At 49.1% G+C, this 17,014-nt stretch overlaps 1 protein-coding gene and 1 pseudogene across 2 annotated transcripts in view; one reads left to right on the plus strand and one right to left on the minus strand.

The window, feature by feature from the left end:
- Positions 1-11,462: 11,462 nt before the first annotated feature.
- Positions 11,463-11,980, minus strand: LOC101568330 (annotated as a pseudogene).
- A 4,420-nt stretch (positions 11,981-16,400) lies between these two features.
- The window catches only part of Alas1 (5'-aminolevulinate synthase 1), a 16,769-nt gene continuing 16,155 nt past the window's right edge, over positions 16,401-17,014 (plus strand). Inside the window, exon 1 of one of the 2 annotated variants that reach the window (XM_004625166.2) lies at positions 16,401-16,514. The gene's annotated coding sequence lies outside the window, so the exon portion shown is untranslated. The remainder of the gene's footprint in view (positions 16,515-17,014) is intronic. The other variant, XM_023706418.1, reaches the window with a different exon arrangement.

Below are 17,014 nucleotides of genomic sequence, written 5' to 3' on the forward strand. Positions count from 1 at the left end.
GTTTGTGTGTTTGGTTGTGTCTTTATGTGCATCCGAAGGTCTGTGCGGTCCTGTGTGGCCATGGCTGGGTCTGAGACCCTCGTGTGTGGTTGTGCATGTCTGTGCAGGTGAATGTGGCCCAGGGATACTGCATCTGTGCCTGTGTGTCTTAGTTGAGGTTCCTTTGGAAGTCAGTGCAGAGAAACGACTCATAGGTCATTTGTTTATTTGGGAGGTGATTCTAGGAAACACTGGAAAAGTGAAACAAGGAAGGAAAATCAGCAGTAATGGGTACTGTAAGGTTTTTGGTGCTGTGGAGAGACACTGACAGGGGTAAAAAGCAAGCCTTTATTGCTGGTGCAGGAGGACCTCCGGAGATTGCTCAGAGGAGGAAGCAGGGAGTGAGTTTTCATGGGTTGGATTAGGGGTGGAGTTTATATGGGCGGGTGAAGCATCCTGTTGAAAAGATTGGAGGGAGAAGGTTGGAGGCTGTTGGCACTACATGAAGGAAATGAGAAGTTTATTTTGGGACTCAAGGAAGAACATGAAAATTAGTCTTGGAGGGACATGAAACTTGCAGTGCCAGGGACCAAACTCAGGACCCTGTGCTTGCCAGGCAAGCACTTATTCTGCTAAGCTATCTCTCCAGCCCATGGAGAGACATGTTGTCATTTTGGGATTCAAGTCTATGTTGGATTGCTGCCATATGGCCTCAGCAGAGTTCCACCTGATAGGTAGAAACCCATCAGGTATGTTCTTAACTAGGTTATCACAGTGGGTAGCCAAGGCCAGTCTCAGCAGAGAGCTCTGGGCCACAGCACAGAACATGCCCAGGACCATCCTGCTTGAGGATGAAGGGATTGGGCTTATCTACCCATTCGCAGAAGGTATGATTGGGCCTGGCATTTCCAGCCTGCCTGATGCACACATGGCAAAGAAAGGCCGCAGGAACAGGGTCTCCAATACTAGCAGCTGAAAGTCAGCTTGTGTGGGCAAAAATAGCCAAAGGGGACCAGGTAGAGTCTCAGTACAAGCTGCTACACTGTGACTCACATTTAAGGGCATTAGCCAATGACCTGTCAGGCCACATGGACGCAGGGATTCCCATGACCTCTCCTTTGTACAATCTTCCACTAGTTCAAGTACAGTGTCAAGGAAACACTGGCCTTGCTCTCCCTCCCTCCACCCCCCGCGCTGGCCAGGCTGACTTCCAACCTGCCAAATCACACTAAGTCTGCACTTGATTTGACCAAATTAATCTGTATGCATTTTGGGCAATAGCAGGAGGCAGAGATAGAGACGGGAGGTCAGTGTACATTTGCAAGAACAAAGGGAGGGCTCTACTATGAAAAAGACACCGGGACTAGAACCCGGGCCTCCTTGGTCTTAAGCCCATAGGAACGTGGGCAGTAACTGAGGAGCCCTAGAATGTCATGCAGGGAGACTGCCTTGTGGCCAGCGGGCTTTGTGCTGTCGAGGGACACAGTCCTCACTGTGTACACTTTGGTGAACAAGGCCAGAGGAAAGCTGTTAGGGGCAGGGAGTACTGGAAGCCAATGTCACCATCCACAGTGGGATTTTTTGCTCCATGCAAACAGAATTACAAATAGACAGAGTGTAGCTCTTTTAATGTTAACAGCTCTGCGCTTTTAATGCCAGCAGTTATGGCTCTTAGGGTGAGCAGTCCTCTGTCAATCTCTTGTCTCAGCCAGGAGGTTTTTATATGGATGAAGCTGAGTAGAATGTGAAAAACCCAAGGCTAAAAGGGGTCTGCCTCAAAGCAGGATGTTTTGGACAACTCTGTACTATGCATTTCTGTGGGTCTATGGAAAGGAGCACTTAATGCTTTAATTTGTTTCATCTCCTTTTTTTCTTTTTCTTTTTTTTTATGTATTTAGTACAGGGTCTACAGGGTCTCACTATACAGATCGGACTCGTAGTGATCCTCCTGTTTTCAGCCTCCCAAGTGCTGGGATTACAGGTGCAATCCACCACACCCAGTCTCAGTAGTCATCTCAGCGCATCCCAGGAGTGGGGCCAGCACAACATGCAGGGGATTGAACCCTGGTCCTTGTGTCTGCCTAAGCAGGTGCTGAGCTATCTGGCCAGCACTTCATCTTCTTTTTTTAATTGTTTGCACATTTTCTCTTCTTAATTTCTTATACGTTTTTTTCTTCTTCCAATTTTACATGCATATATCTGATAATATGAATAACTGGTTGGAAGATAACACTATGTATTACAACAAATACTGTGAAATACATACTACTTTGTTAAGTGAAATTCTGTATCACTTGTAATTTTTTCTCTTTTAATTCTAATTTGTACTCTCTTTTAAAAATTAAAAAATAAAAAGGGTCTGCCTCAGGTGCCACATTCTTTGGATAGAGTGGTGGCCCGTTCCTGTCTCAGAAAGGTTTAGGAATTCAGGAGTTGTGGTACAGGGCTGAGGACCAGGGACTAGGTGAATAGGAAAAGGGAAATTGCCAGGTGTGACTGGAGGGGTCTGATGGCTGCCAAGGAAGGGCAGTGGAGAAGGCTGTGGAAAAAGCACAAGAAGTAACAAGAGGGGATCATGGAGCAGGATAGGCAATGCTGAGGAGCTTGGGTGAAAAGGGGGGAAGCTGATGCCTCCAGGAAGTGTCCTCCAATGAGAGGAAAGCCCCAGAAGGAGAGATGTGAGCTTGGGCTGGGAAACTGAAGGAGTAGCAAGAGAAAGGGGCTCCATCACAGGAATGTTTTGACAGCACAGACAAAGATACAGCAGCACCATGGGGCCAGTGCCAGGCTGTGGGAACGAGAATCCCTAAACCAGTCATCTGGAGTAGTGTCAGGGGCAGAGGCTGCTGTAGAGTGTGGAGGGGTGGTGAGGGGCAGCCTGTGAAGCGTGCTGGAGCAGGCAAGGAGGGAGGTGGGGCTGGAGCTTGGAGCCTGGAAGAGTCTTTAGGAATTAGCACAGAAGCAATAGGTGACAGGGGATGGTGCTGTAGAGGTTGAGGGGATGGGACCAAGAGAGAAGGTGATAGGCCAAGAGGGACAGTCTCCTTGTAGGATAAAGATTGAGCTCACAGGCCGGAGTTATGCAAACTGCGCTCCAATCTCAGATGCAACACTGATATGGTGAACAACTGTAGGTCACTCTGTAGGCTCTCTGAGTCTCAGTTGCCTAATGGAAGATGCAGACCCTGACAGAAGCCAGGCATATTCTTTCCCATGGCAGCTGGACCACAAATTGAATGGCTTGGAACAAAATGCTTCCTCTTAAAGCTCTGGAAACCACATGAGATGTTGGCCGGCTGCTCTCAAAGAACCCTGCCTTATCTCCTTCAACTTTTTTTTTTAATTTTATTTATCTACGTGTGTGTGTGTGTGTGTGTGTGTGTGTGTGTGTGTGTGGCCAGCTCAGCCCACCAGGGGGCGGGGCTGGCTGGCATGTGGTGCTGGGGGATCAAACTGTGGTCCCTGTGCTTTGCTAAGCTTGTTCTAAGTAGGTGCTTTAGATCACTGAGCCATCTCACCAGCCCTCCTTCAACTTCTTGTAGCCCTATTAACTCCATACTTGGGCGGTGTATGGGCTTGAATCTGCCCCCCTCCTCATGTGACCATATTCTGCGTCCAGAGTTCCCTCTTCTTATGTGCACACAGTCAGGGGATTAGAAGCCACCCTAATTATTATGGCTTGTGTCTAGACGAAACGTGCTCTCAAAGCCTCATGCAGACATAGGTGGAGCTTTTTCAGAGGTAGCTGGATCTAGAGCATGTGATGCTGGAATGGATTCATGGTACAACACTTGGATCAAAGGCCCTAGGATTAAGGGTGTGAGTGCTATCTGCCCTAAGTAGCCAGAATAAGATATAATAGCTAGGAAGGACTGTAGTTTTCCTTGCTTGCTTTGGTACCTTCTGCCTACCATGAACTATTTCTCCTCTATGATGTTTGTCTGCCATCCATTCAACTTTGGTGTTAGATGACTATGGACTGAAACCTCTACAAACTGTGAGCCAAATAAACCTTTCCTCTCTTAACTTTGGGTGTTGGGAATTTTGTCTCAGCAATGAGAAAAGTAACTAAGACAGAATTTGGTACCAGAGAAGTAAGGTCATTGATGTGACTCTACCTGGTCATGTGACGCAAGAGCCTTTGGAAGGCAGCTATGCCCACTGACGCTCAAGAGTATTTGAAACTGGCCTGTGGAAGTGAGAAGAGCTAGTGAAAGTTCCAAGATGCTACCTGAAAAATTAGGTCTGAAACCCCTTAGGCTGTAGTGAATGGGAGATTCTGGTCAGAGTTCAGAGGACCAGAAGTGTTGCTAGTGAAGACCAGGATCAGAAGGTTTCTGCTGGGAGAAGGACTGCACTGGCTTTTGGACTCCAGACGATGTGTGTTATGTCTTTTCAAAAAGTTTGTCTGCACTTCGCTTGCGTTTAGAGACTTTACCTGAGACTAAGATTAAGGACAGCAGACTAGGTAGTCTTGTAGAAGAAATTTTAAGGCAGTCAAGTGTTGAAGCTGTGGCATGGTTGCTCTTGGGGCTTTTAGCCCAATTTGCATTAAAAATCAAAAGCACCCTGGCAAGTACAAGGGCCTGAGTTCAATCCCTGGTTCCACCAAAAAAAGAAAAAAAAAAAAATCAAAAGCAAAGAGCCCAGAAGAATGATTTAAAATGTTGGTGTTTAACCAGAAAGGAAGGTCCAGTAAAGCTATAGACTGCAGACATAGAGCAGAGGAAAGCTTGATTGCTGAGAAGGAACAGGAGAATAGAAAAGATGGCCAGGGGCATCACAAGAAGCAGCAGGACTGCAGTCTTTGCAGCCTCAGAGTTGCAAAGGTGAAAGACTTTGATTTGATAAGAGAGCCCCAGTGCACCTTGCTGCAGAACAGTGGTAGCCTAGGGAAGTTTGTGGGATTTGGTACACAGGCACTTGACAGCTAGAGCCGAAAGACGAGAGAGAGAGAGAGAGAGAGAGAGAGAGAGAGAGAGAGAGAGAGAGAGAGTAAGTTATGAGTCAAAAAGTCTTCCACCTAGGATTCAGAAGAAGCCCTGGGAGGTCCGGCAGTGTGCCCAGGTGTGTGAAGCTGTGAGCATGAAGCCAAAGTTGCAGTGGAGACTCCAGATGTTTGGAGAAGCCAGGAATGTGAATCATCTGAGGAAAACTTCAAGGAGGGAGCAGAGTGACCCAAGAGAGAAGCCACGAGAGGCACAAACACCAGAAATGCCATTGCGGTGGGGCCGCCCAAGCCCTTTGGAGCTCATGCCTTGCTGTAGATTGCTTCTGATGCTGGACACAGAACTACAGAACAGAATGTTTGTCCTGCTGGATTTTGGACTTGCTTTGATCTGATTCCTTTGTATCTCCCTGTTTGTAACTTTTGGAATGGCAATATTTATCTTGTGCCATTGCGTGTTTGAGGTGTTTGACTTTCTTTTAATTTGTACATGGGCTCACAGATAAAAGTCTGCCTTAAATCTCAGGAGGACTTGATTTTTTTTTTTTTTTTTTCGGAACCGGGGATTGAACCCAGGCCCTTGTACTAGCCAGGGATGTGTTAATTCCACCAAGCCATCTCCCCAGCCCTCAGGGGGACCTGAGATTTGGACTTTTCAGTAATGCATGTCAGGACTTTGCCAACTCTTAGAAATGGACTACATGCCTTTTGTGTAAAGGAATGTACATGAGTCTTTGTAGCGATAAAGGTGGAATATTATGATTTGTGTCTACTTGTCGCACCAAAGCCTCATGAGGTCATAGGTGGGGCTTTTTCAGAGATGACTGGATCTAGAGTGTGTGATGCTTAAAACTGATTCATGGTGTGATGCTGGGCAGTCCTCCTGCCTTAGCTCTCCAAGTGCTGGGGTTGCAGGTGTGTGCCATTGCCCCTGGCTTTTTATACTTGTCTTTTTGAGACAGGGTCTTGTTGTACAGTTCAGTCTATCCTTGAACTCACTAGGTAGCCCAGAATGGCCTCAAACTCACAGTAATCCTTTTATCTTAGACTCTTGAATCTATTTTAGCTTGATGATATCTATAAAGTTCCTATTTCCAAATTAGGTGACATTCACAAGTCCTAGGGATCAAAATTTGAATTTATCTTTTTGGGGAGCACACCTTAGACTATAGGGTTGCTGTAAGGCCTGGCCCAGAGTAAGCTCTTGGTAAATGGTGACTTAAACAGGAAGGGCAGGTGAGAGAGGCTGAGAGAGCCACGGCTGGAAGATTCTTCCTCCATATCCCACATATTCATATGTGCACATATGCGTGTGCCTGGGTGGATATACAAGCTTGGGAAGTAAAGCAGCACTCAGAGCTACACCCAACAGGGCTGGCAGATGACTCAGGACCTGAAGGCTGCCTATCTGGAATGACCAGGCTTAGGGCAGAAGGTCAGCTTCCTAGGTGGAAAGGCTGGGAAAGTCAAAGTTTTGTTCACCAGAAAGTTCCTTGGGCATCTTAAGCAAGGCCACCAGTGACGTCATGTGCCAAGTCATAGACAGCCCACACTCAAGGCTACTCAAGCCCACAGCTTTAGCATGATGAGAGAAGACTATGGAGTGCTGCCAGCCCAGCCACTTTGGGGACAGTAATCAAACAGTGCTGGGGAGAAAAAACAAAACAAAACAAAAAAAAAACAAAAAACAACAAAACAAGTGGTTGGAATCCCAGTGGTGATTATGAGCCACCAGACAGACAGAGGAGCAGGTCAAAAGGCTCTGTCATTTCCCTCACCCTCCCTCATAACTCTTGTATTTCTAGCAGGTAGACAGGCCCAAGCTACACTGTCCCCAAAGCTGCCCAGTGGAGTCACTCCAAGGCCCAGCCAGGACCTGTGGAGGATGGGTTAGAGAGGACAGACCTGACCTTGGTTCCTGCCCAACTTAAGATCCCCTAGTTTCCTTTCTTTCTTTCTTTCTTTCTTTCTTTCTTTCTTTCTTTCTTTCTTTCTTTCTTTCTTTCTTTCTTTTTAACTGCTCATTGTGGTTCTGGGAATTAAACTCAGGGCTTCACAAAACCCAAGGCAAGTGTTCTACAACTGCACTATATTCCCACTCCTTTCTTTAAAAACCCTTTTTTGAAACAAGGTCTCACTAAGTTGCTCAGACTGGCTGCAAACTTTTTGTTTTGTTTTGTTTTTCAAGACAAAGTCTTGCTAGGTATTTCAGACTGGCCTTGAACTCAGAGCAATCCTCCTGCTTCAGCCTCCCAAATACACCTGCATGTCTAGCTCTGGCTTCAAACTTTTGATCTTGCCTTAGTCTCCCGAGTAGCTGAGATTATAGGTGCATGCCACCATGCCCAGCGAACTTTCTGGTTTCTGATACAGAACACCCAGAACTCATCAGGTCACTGTGGGAAGCTGGGTAAGCTGAGTTTATCAGAACCGCCATGACCTCTGGGCACTGAGTCGGGAACATTTGGTGCTACAGGGACAGGACACAGGTTAGTCTCTACCCTGTCCCTGTGACCTCTGAGGATATCAGACCTGGCCTGGGATCAGAAAGTTCCCCTTGATTGCCCTGTTGATCATGTCTGGCTGGTCTAAGAGGCCGGAGCTTCACCCCTGATGAGGCCCCCTAGGCTGCTCCATGCCCCACAGATATATCAGCACCCCCATAACCCCCACCCCAGGTGCCAAGGCCTGTGCTCAGTGCTGGCAATGAAGTTGTGTATACCACTGCATAGCCTTTGCCTCCTGAAGCTGACAAGAGGTTAAGGAGATAACAAGATTCAGATAGGCATAGGGAGGCTGGGCACAGTGGGGGAAGAGGACAGGGTGGGGAAAGCTAGGAGACCAGGGACGGAAGGACAGGGAGCGGAGAGAGGTAGAAAGAGGCTGGATTATAAACAGAAGGGACAGCAATGGCACAAGCACAAGTCTGGGATCTTCTAGACAGATTTAAGGGGGTTGCCAGTAAGGTGGGCATTGCACATTCTTATGAAGACTTGACTTCTAGAACAGAGTCATGAGAGGATTTAGAGGGCAGGAAGCGCTCCAGGAAGTTTCGGATTTAGAAAGATGCTTTTGACTACTCTGATATAAGATCAGTGGTTTTTAGAGTGGTCAGTGGCAACATCAGAAAAGTTGTTCAAACAGAGATCCGCAGGCCCCTGGATTAAGAAATACAGGGTCATCTAGAGTTTGGAGATTGCCAGAGTGACTCAGAGGTTCAGATGCTTCTGGGTTTTGTTTTGTTTTGTTGGGTTTATTTCATTATTTATTTACTTATGTTTGGTTTGGTTTGGTGCTGAGAATCGAAACCAGGGGCATCGACATGCTGGGTGAGTGCTCTACAACTGAGCTACCTTCAGGGACTCCAAGTGCTGTTGAAGAATTCTGGACCCACTGACCACTTCCCCAGATGCTCTGAGAACAGGTCCTGTGGTCTGGTGCTTGTGGGAAATGAGGCACCTTCAAGTGGCTCCTCTACCCGCGACCATTGCTGGCACACAGCCTATTAAAAGCTCTTGCCAGGGGCCTGCCCCTTAGCTCAGGTCTTTAAGTGGCTGCTTCAACAAAGCAGTCAGGCTCAGGTTGCTGTGGTTCGATCCCCACAACTCAAGCCAGCCAAACCTGCCCTGAAAGCATTCGAAGAAAAAAAAAAAAAAAAAAAAAGCTCTTGCCAGAACCCACAAAATGAAACCACTTCACCTTTGTACAACCCAGGTGATTTATATAATATGCTTTCCTAACTTAACTGGACTGTGGAACACCTAAGAACATTCTATAAACATTTGATCATGTGGAAAAATGCCAATATAGTGTATTTTGGTTCATTTTCTCAGGTTTCCACTTAGTACCTGGTACAGAGTGAGCGACCACTCAACAACTTACCTTTGAAAAATGCCCAGCAATCTCCATAGAAGCCCTGATTACTTATGAGATTTGCACTGATAGACCTCACCCCAGGCTCTTTGGGGCTTTGTTACGGTCCTGTGAACATGTACACTGACTCCCTGAGTGGCTCTGGGAGCCCAAGAGTATGGGATGATCCAAGAATAAGAAACAGAAGGGGAAGAGCTGCCTCCGGGGCCTTCCCAGAACAACAGGCATCTGTGGTGCTCAGACTGCCTGTTCTGCCTGGGCTCAGGACAAGTCACAGACCAGTTTCTCTAGAGGTCTTATTTATTTTGCCCTCAAGCCATCCTCTGGGCTCAAGTGACAGGTTATTTATGGAAGGCTTAAGGTGGTACCAGCAAGGCCTTGCCTCCAAGGTGGGGAGCCATTCCTCTGGCTCCTGCAGAGAATTTGAGGAGCCCTTTGAAGGCTTTAGGGATGGTAAATCAGATCCAGTTATCACAGAAGGCTTCCAGCCATGAAATCTAAGGAGAGACTCAGGAGCCAGATGGGTCGGTGAAGACCCAATGGGCACAGAATCAGAGCTGTCCCTATCATGGGTACTAGAAGACATCTGGAGCTACCATGGGCATCCAATGTCCATGCTGCCATTGATAGGTGTAAAAACTGAGTCCTGGAAAGGAGATGGGTCTGTTCTGGTCATATAGCTTGACTTGAATGTCCCTTGTCCTCACTCTGGTCAGTTTGGAAATTTCCAGAGGGTATTTGGGGCCTTTGGGATAGCCTTGAGCAGGGTGGTCACACGGAAAGATAGCAGGGAGAGGGATGATGTCCCTGACTTGTGGGGAGCACACGTGGGGGAAGGAACCTGATGCCATATCTCAGAGAGCATGGGAGCCCGGAAGCCCTTGAGGAAGGTACAGAAGGTAGAGTGAGGGGTGAGGCAGCGTGACATTCCCACACACTGACTGACACTGCACAGCTCAGCCTACATGTGGGATACTACGCATGGTGATGTCCCAACCATGACACCCTGTGGCTGTCCATGTGTGATAGCATCACAACTCTGGGACACACTGTAGCTGTATTTGTGTGTCCCCTGGAGGAATGAGAATCTGTAGCTATCTTCGGCTATTGGTGTTTGTGTGGCCATGGCCAAAGGGCTGGGCACGTGACTATGTGGGGGTGTCTATTTGTGACTATTTGTAATTCTGGGCACTGAGACTGTGTATTTATTTGAGAGCGACCCACTGTGTGCACCTGTAAATTGCCCAGCAGGCTACCCTGGCTAAAACTTAGCCCAAACAACTTCCAAACCAGAGTTTTTATTTCAAAGTGGCCTCATAGGACACAAGCAGGCTGTGGAAAAACTATCTCTAAATGTAGTTAGAAAATACACATACAGACACACATGTTACATACATGTACTGCGATACCAAGAATAAAGTGAACCCCTTCTGGTTCTGATGCATAACCACACACCCCGTCCAATCTGCTGGCCAGAGGACATTGGGGAAGGATCCAGAGCATGTGTTGGGGTCTGAGATAAATATGTGGCGCCTGCTCTATAGACTATCCTACAACCTCCACCCTAGCTTAGCTTCAAGGGATTTCAGTTGATGCCTGGCCACATACGTGCTTGTGCACATGTGCATGTGGTCTGCAGATCAGTCCCTGGATCAGAGGTGGCCTGTCCCAGCCTAAGCACAGAAAGAGGTGTTGAGGATGATGGTGTAGACACCTTGGAGGGCCCATGTGCGTTTATAAGTGCATGCTCGGTCATGTGGTGGCTGTGTCAGGACCCAGGTGCTTATACATCTTCCCAGCACAGGTTCCTAAAGATACCCAAAACATTGGATGCCCAGAAAATGACCTCACACAGGGCCCCTGCCTTTCTTCATGCTCTTTGCTAACCAGCCATCAGCTCCCAACATTCCTCATTGCCTCTTTTTTTTTTTTTTTTGGTTTAAGTCCTCTCTATTCTGAATTTTTCAAAACTTTGACATTGGCAAGATTTTTTTCACTTTATACTGTAGAGAAGAAAAACAACATATCAAACCTCACTAATCCTCAAGATAAAGTCTCTCCAGGTACAACAGATCAACTAACTTGGATCAACATTGCTAGATGATTCCTGACCTTTTCTATTTCAGAGCACAACCCAACACTTATACTTCCTTTTTTTTTTTTTTTTTTTTTTTTTTTTTTGCAGAACCAGGGATTGAACTCAGGCCCTTGCACTTGCCAGGGAAACGCTTGTTCTACTGAGCCATCTCCCCGGCCCCACTTATACTTCCTAAAGAAGAAAAAAAGTTTTCCTTAGATTATTAAGCTAAAGGTGCTGGTTCTCACACAAAATAATTTTTTACAGTTTCACTTTTTACATTAAAGAATATCAAATAGTATTTATGACTCTTGTCAATATTTTCAAATTTCACTTTTTCTAAATACCTACACTCCATTTAGGATTCTATGACAAAGCCTGCAAATCCATACTATATATTGAAAATTAGTGAAATCTAGCATGGTCACTAAATTTCAATTAGGACTTGAACCTAAATGCAATGTTCACACCATAAAATTTCCTACACATACCAGAGATGTAGGAAACATAGTTTACAAATATAATTGCATTTAATTAGACTTAATCACATTCCATAGACTGGATTTTGGGATGTTTTTAAAGTGTCACGAGTTTAAATGTTTATTTTTGTAATCCAACAACTTTATCAAAAAATGCAGAAAATTTTTCTGGCTGGCCAGGAGGATAACATTTCAGTGTTGATAAATCCATTTACTGTAACAGCCCAGGAAGTGTGCTGCAGGTACAGTAGAAGAGATGCCCCCTTTGTGTAGCTGCTTTGCCAAGTCAACCTGATGATTGTTCATCATCTTTTCACTTGTAACTACCACAAGCGGCTTGCCTTTTTCCAGAGTCTCCAAACAGCTTCCTGCACCTGCATGACTAATAATGAGATCTGCTTCCTGAAGGTCTTCTTGGAAAGAATCCCGGTACCTATAAATGTCCATAGTAAAGGACTCAGCGCTGAAGGCTTCGGGCACCACCATTCCCCTCCCAGTTTGGAGCGTAAGCTGGCTGTAGCCGAGGCTCTTGAAGATACGGACACTGTCCTCCACCAACATGCATGTTATGAGCTCATCAAAACTGGGGGTCCCTATGGTAACAAACACTCGCTTCATCGTGGGGGTTCGCCTCGCCGACTCCTGAGGACCGAAGTCCTCATTGCCTCTTTGCTGACACAACCTGTCCACAAACTGCACTACCTCTGGGATTCACCCCACCATACTCATTCACACCTACCCCTCACTTAATACCCACTTCCTTAATTTGTTTATTCATCTACTCATGCATGCGTTCATCATTCATCCAACTCATGCTCCCTGAATACCTCCTGTGGACCACAAGCCCAACTGACCTGCCCTAAACACCCAGTTATGCAGAAACAGTCCCAACGGACCTGGGTGTGGGAGGCTCAGCAAAGAGGAACCTGGGGCTAAGTGGGGTGGTGGCCGTTAGCTGGGAGGAAACACTGAGCTGGTGTCACAACCAGGCCACTGCATCAAGCCAGATAGGCTCTGGAAGTTGAGTAAACATATGGCTGCCCACCCGAGCTTCCCCAGGCTAGGTCTGGCAGTCAGCCTGTGTGAGACCCAGGGCTCAGTCCCAAGGCTTTAGAGTTGTTATCTCATCCCAGACCCCACTGAATAAGGCCTTTCTGCCGGCTGGCTCTCAAGGTCCACCCACTCATTTGGGCCAAAAGCTTGCTTTCCATCAGCTGTACCAGACGCTGTGATTTCTGAGGGCTTGGAGGACTATGGACTTGCAGCTCCCCTTTGTGACACCTTCTAAGCATCCTCTAGAGGCTTGGAGATCCCAGGTTACCTGGGCTCTCTGCAGTCAATCCCAGGTCAATGCTTCAAAGGACTTAACTGCAGGGTGAGGGGCAGGGTGACTTCTCCAAGGAGAGGGCTCATCACTTAGTTATCGGCTCCATGATGATTTCACTTACAACTCCAAGGTCGCATGAGGGCCATGACAATTCTAGGCTGGACAAATGTCAGCATGTTCCATCACAGCTTACATTGCACAAGGACCTATTATTAACTCAGCACCCATGGCAGCCAACATGCCTCTGGCCTCACTTCCCCCCCTCCCCCCGCCAGGGCTGTAGGCTTTAACTGAACTGAAATGGAAACCAGAGAGAAGGTAACTTGCAAGAGCCTGGACAAGGTAAAGACACCATAACTGAAGTTTGACTTTCGAAAGACAGACCTATCAAACCCAACTTTGCTCTGAAGCTCTGGAAAAGTCATTTCTTCTTATCTCAGTTCCTTTGTCTGCAACCAAGAACTAATGCTACCTGCCTGCTGCTTCCAGGTATAGGCGGCTCCAGAGAAGCAGAGGCCCACTGAGGCCTCAAACTGGTCTTGTACATGGAAGGTATCAGAGTTCTCAGGGGAGACACGGGTGGGGGGACACAGAGGGATTTAAGGGACCGGCTTGCACCACTGTGGAGGTTGACAAGCAGGAAGTCCGTGAGCAGGCTGTGTTATACAGCTCATGGCAGAAAGCCTTCCTCCAGAATCAGTCTTGGCTCATATGGCCTTTCGCCGATTGAGTCCTGCCCATATTATCTAGGAAAGTCTCCTTTCCTTAAAGTCAACTGTTTGCAGATCGTAGTCACAAGTACCAAATCCTTCACAGCACATCTAGACTAGTGCTTAAACCAATAATGGACCCCACCTCCAAGCCAAGGTAACAATGTTTAGCCAGTACAGAAAGCATCTCTCCCAGGGAGGTTGTGCAGGCTGCTGGAGGATGGAGGAAGGAGCTGGGAGGTGACCAATGGTGGCACTGTGAAAACAGGGTCCCAGTTGGCCCTCAGAGATAGCCCTCAATCAGGTGGTAGCTGTTCATCCTTCTACAAGAAAGGAAGGAATGGTGTCAGTTCTGGGAAATGAGACAAGGAATACTCAGCCCTAGCCCCCACCATGGAAGACAAGTTCTAGAGGACAGGGCAGAAAGCCCTTTTGGCTTCCAAAGACCCTAAGGAGGTTTAAAAAAGAGGGCAGAGAGGCGAGCTTGACCAAATTGAAAGCCCTGGTGCATTGGGAGCAAAATGAAGCTGAACTCCAGCACCTGGGGCTCCGCTGCCAGGACTGAGGCAGGTGATGAGTTTATACTGCAATTCTGAGTGGGAAAGAAGAGGCAGAAGGAGCAAAGGGCAAGAGGAAAAGAAAAAGATCCTTGGAGGGAGAAGAGAAGGAAGGAGACAGAAAGGAAGCAGCACCCCCAGATAGGCAGTGCAACTTGTCAGGAACTGGGCCCATCCAGGCTCAGCCCCTAAGCAGGTAAAGTAACTTTTGGTTCATAGATACAAAGACTAAAGCTTACAGCAGCAGCAATTTCCTCAGGAGCTCAGAGGCAGAAGGTAGTAGAGGCAGAATTGAAACTCATCTTTTAGCCTTGCCCTTCAAGGTCTTAACCCTGAGCCACTAAAGAAGGCTATCACAACAAGAGGACCCAAGACACCCTAACCACACGGCACCAGAAAGGTGGCTCAGTTGCAGTTTCCTGGGTCAGGATCAAAGGAGACGGCCAGGTTGGGCATGGTGGTACATGCTTGTAATCCCAGTACTCCAGAGGCTGAGGCAAGAGAATTCTTGCAAGTTCGAGACCAGCCTGCCCTACAAAGTGAGCTCAAGGTCAGCCTGAATTGCATAGCCAGACTCTCAAAAAGAAAAAAGAAAAAAAAAAAAAAAAGCATGGCCCAGGGCTCTGCATTTGAGCAGTAACCCAGTAGTGTTCTCTGGGTCCTGGCCCTGACAGGTGCTGTGTCTCATTTAGGGCCTCCATAGTCTGATCTGCCCCATCTCCTGGCTGTATCCCTGGTGCCCAGCTACTCCGGCTGACTCCATCCCCACCCCCAGGTCTGGGCCTCTTTCAATCCAGGCCTCACCCAGCAGTCACACGGAGCCTCCTAGACCTGCCTGTCTAGCCAGCACCCATTTCTCTTCTGGCTGGGATGCCCCTCCTTCTGGATGGAGTAAAGCATATGGAATTATTTACAACATCCTATTTTACTTTTCTTGTGAGGTTGCCTGTTCCCAGCCTATCTCTATATTAAACAGGAAAACTCTGAGGTCAGAGAATGTTGGTTTAAACAATGAGCTTGTACAATCTATGACTTCACCTGGCCCTCCTGCCAACCAGAAGTGGCAGGGCTGTGACAGCTATACAAATGAGGAATCTTGCCCAGGGCCACAGCCAAGGGAGAGTCGGAGCTGCTACAACATTCAGTTCTGCTTCTCCTTTGCTTCTTGTAGCCCAAACAACCCCGTAAGGCTGGCAGAACAGCGATTCACCATCCCATTGCTCAGATAAGGACTGTGAAGCCCAGTGCATAGCCAAGCTGTCAACACTACCCTTATCTTGTCCCCACGTATAGCCGGGTCTGAAGCCAAGTGTTGACCTTCACTCTCTCCTGTCTGGCTGACAGGTACTTCCCAGGACTCCTTAGCAGGATGGAGCGGAGCTGGGGCTTGGACTCCTACACCACAGCCATCATCTTGGACTGGGTCCACTTTGATTGAACCCAGGTGCCTCCTCTGCACCTGATTCACCTTTTCAGCCTTGCAACTGGCTGGGGCTGAGAGGAAGGAAGCCAGGAAGTATCTGAACACACCCTGGTGGCCATCGCACTGGACTTTGTGCCCAGCTAGGGAAGGTGCACCTGAATGCTCCCTTGCCCTAGTGGACAAGGGCAGCTCTGAGCTGGTACAGGGCCCCATCTAGTCCAGCAGGGATATGGACTACACTGGGAAAAGAGACCTCGCTGGCATCCCTGAGAGGGACCGGCCAAGCCCTCTCCTTCAGAACACATCTCAAGGAGCCTCACAGGAGGCACAGCTCAGCTCTGAAAATTGGAATGGAATCTTAAGCTATCCAGCTGGTGGCCAGAGTGGGCAAGGTCTTTGAACAATGCTGGCCGGAAAATAAAATCATATCGGCTCTGTGTGAAGCCTGCGCCAACCCCCACTCGGCCTGCCCCGGGCAGGCACTCAGAACTGTGAAGCAAGATTCTGTCCAGCCTTGCTCCTGTCCGCTCTCTGCATCTTCGCGGGTCAGGAAGGTCCCCCACTTGGTCTCCAGCTCCTGCTTCCTCCTCTCCTCCCTTCCAGTGCCGGCCGATCCCCACCTGGATCACCGGCAGCACGTCCTCGGGAAAGCCCCCGGGGGTGCGTCCTGCTAAGACCGTGGCCCGGCACCCCCTCCATCAAGTCCAAGACACATTTCTACTAGTGAAAACGAGGCCCCCAGTTAGCCCTACTGGCACCCGGCCTCCGACCTTGACCTTTTATGCCCCACAGTGGGGCGCAGGCTTTCAAAGCACAGTTAGTGGGAGGCTGCGGGGGGTAGAGGATGAAGTCTGGCAGTGAGCCCTCCCCGCCCAGCGCCGCGCCCTCCTCTTGCAGGCGGGCGAGCGCAGCCGTGCGGGGTCCCCGCCGCCGCCGACTCCGCCCTGCCCGAGCCCCGCGCGACGACGCGGCGCGCCTGCGCGGAGAAAGGCCCGCCTCCTGCGCGTGCGCCGCGGGCTCTCCCGCGGTATATTAGGGCGACAGGGTCGCGGCCTGAAGCTGCGGGCGGACAAGGGTGACCGTTGGTGTGGACCTCTTCGCTTGAGCGCCGACCGCCGCCTCTGCCGAGGGCCCCGCGCAGGTGAGGGCCCCGCTCGCCCGCATCGGCGAGCCCCCGCGTGTGCGTGCGGCGCGGCCCCGAGACCCCCACCCCCACCAGCCCAGGCCCCCGCGCCTCGGTCAGCCCTCCGCTTCCAGGCCTTCTGCCTACTTAGTGTCTCGGTTTCCTTCGTTTGACTTGGCCGCCGTAGAATTCCGTTTGCATACACCGTCCATTGTCTTGGTGCCTTGACCTCGGTGCTCTGACCCCAGTTCCCGGGACTCCCCCTCCCAGACCCAGCCCCCTCGCTGACAACCCCCTGTACCAGGTACACCCCTGCCCTTCGCTGTGCGCCCCTCTTTCTCAGTTTCCCCAGCTCTGAGGGCATGACTTCTGGGGAAATCCCAGCCTGGGACTCAGAGCTTGGCTGGATGCCCTCCTCGGGTGTGAGGCGCGGGGATCGGGAGAAGGCCAGGATTCCTGGGGGCCTTCCCTGCCTCGGTGACTGGCTTCTCCACCTGGTGTGAGTTAGGGGGTCTGCT

This window comes from Octodon degus, unplaced genomic scaffold, assembly GCF_000260255.1.
Source record: "Octodon degus isolate 3935 unplaced genomic scaffold, OctDeg1.0 scaffold00008, whole genome shotgun sequence".
Classification (NCBI taxonomy): domain Eukaryota; kingdom Metazoa; phylum Chordata; class Mammalia; order Rodentia; family Octodontidae; genus Octodon; species Octodon degus.